The sequence below is a fragment of the Palaemon carinicauda genome, chromosome 5, assembly GCF_036898095.1.
Source record: "Palaemon carinicauda isolate YSFRI2023 chromosome 5, ASM3689809v2, whole genome shotgun sequence".
In the NCBI taxonomy this organism is placed as follows: Eukaryota; Metazoa; Arthropoda; class Malacostraca; order Decapoda; family Palaemonidae; genus Palaemon; species Palaemon carinicauda.
The window spans coordinates 135,013,642-135,015,824 of record NC_090729.1 but is presented as its reverse complement, the minus strand read 5'-3'; positions in this window follow the sequence as shown (position 1 = coordinate 135,015,824).

The following is a 2,183-nucleotide window of genomic DNA, read 5'->3' as shown; positions in this document are numbered from 1 at the left end:
AAGATTAAGTAGGCCAATTTGATTCTTATCTTTATGAGTCAAGATCTTTATCAATTTAAATCGACTGTTTTTCTTTGAGGGAATTGCGACTTAAGATTACATGACTCATTTGATATCATTGAATTAGACGTCGTATATTTAAAAATTCAAGAACTTTCGCATTATTTAGATATATAACATATATAACTATGAATGGTTAATACCCAGGATTCTTAGACACGTCATAGTGTTTTCTCCTTGTTATTGAATTAAACATTCTCTTTTGTATGCTTTATAAAAATAAGATTTCAGTTTGTTGTAGGTTTCATATTTTAGGGGTTCAGGCAAATTCCTTATTTATATTTTCCCAAAATACTTATATCGGGAATAAATGAAATTTAAATACTGCAGTATTTGTAGTAACAGGAGGTTTACATCTCGCTGCGGACATTGAACTTTCAGAGCCGTTATCTCTCGATTGAAGGCCACAAGACATCCCTTGTCGAAATGCCCTCGTCTGAATTATGACTTTATCCCGTGACATTTTACCTAGGCATCCAACGTAAAAGCTTTCCAGGGATATTTGACACCATTTAGTCGCATTCAGGCTAGGTCATATACAGTACACAGATAGGATGGCTGTACAAAAAGATGTTCTGTTGCTAACGAAATAGCCAAATAATAATTTTATTTATATTGAAATTAATAACACATTTAGTTACTTTTGTTTCAGATTAAGAGAGCCTTATTCCAGCTGGGATGCGGGCCGGTGGTTTGCTAATATACTCATTCTGCAGAAATAGAAGTGTTTGGTTATATAAGATCGCTAGTGAGAACCTGTTGACCTGGACTTCTGGACTTTGACGTTGGGAAGACAAATTGTCATTTGTCTCGATTAACAAATATATCAAATAATACGTAAAGAAACTGAATGAAATTTCAGAAATTTTCTAGCTGTGATTACATGAGAATCAGTTTTTACAAATATTTTCCTTCAGTATATAAATCCGAATTATTCATATTTCCAATTACTGATGATCTTCCTACCGTTATCTTGTAAATACAGAATAGTTTAGAAGCTGTATTAGGAAAAAAAAAATGTGTTTTACACAATTTAATGAAGCCCACGTGCACGATCATAATCGGAAACATATACATATACTTGTAAACGTATACTTACATACACTTACACACACATATTATATGCTGCATGTGTATTCTTACGAAGCTGGTCTAGCGTAGAGTAAATAATTTATTGATGTATTTTATATATTTATTGCATGTGTTTGAAGAGGTGAATAGCCAGCTCTGAAGATGAGTTCCTCTCATGTTATGTAAATTACGTAAGACTTTCGTCGTTAATTTATTTGTATTTTTTATTCAAGTCAGTATGTGTAAATTTAGTTTATTTTTAAGAATTAATTTTTTATTTCATGTATTTTGTTACGAAGTCTTACGTAACCTGTTTAAGAGTGGTATATGATCCATATGAGAATATGAGATATGAACAAGGGCATATGTAAATGTTTTTTATATTAAAGTGGTATATGATCCATATGAGAATATGAGATATGAACAAGGGCATATGTAAATGTTTTTTTATATTTTTATGAGGTATTGTGTCATGCTTGTGAGAAAATACACATTTCTTATATGTGCCACGTGCTTTGGAAGGTTCTCGAAAACCCTAGTGTAAGTTTTTATCTTTTTTTTTATTTCCGAGAACGGTAAGTGGGCGAAGCTAGCTGAAAGGGACTCTTCTCGTTGTTGTGTGGTATGTGTCTGAGAGAGCAATCATTGGCAATCCTTATGCCCTTAGGCCAACCCCAAGCTTCCAGATCTCGGTCCTAGAATCTTCTGGAAGTAGAAGTAGCTAATTCTTATATAAGTGCCCCCAGGGATGCGTGGGGCAGAAGAGCATCCCTCACTCTCTCTCAGTACCTATAGTGTGTCCTCTCTAAAGTGATTATGTGCCCCAACATAAATCGTGTGTTGAAACGATACGAAAGAAGTTAGAGGTGATTTTAATTTTATTGTGTTGTGGTGAGTGTTGGCGTTGTATAAAATTTTGTAACTGGCCCTGTGCAAGTAAATACGTGAAGTTAGTAAGTTTATTAGTTACTTTATGTAAGTTCCTTAAAAGTTTAAGGATTAGAGTGTGATTATTTCTTTTGTCATAGTCTAAGGTTTTATGCAGATTTAGT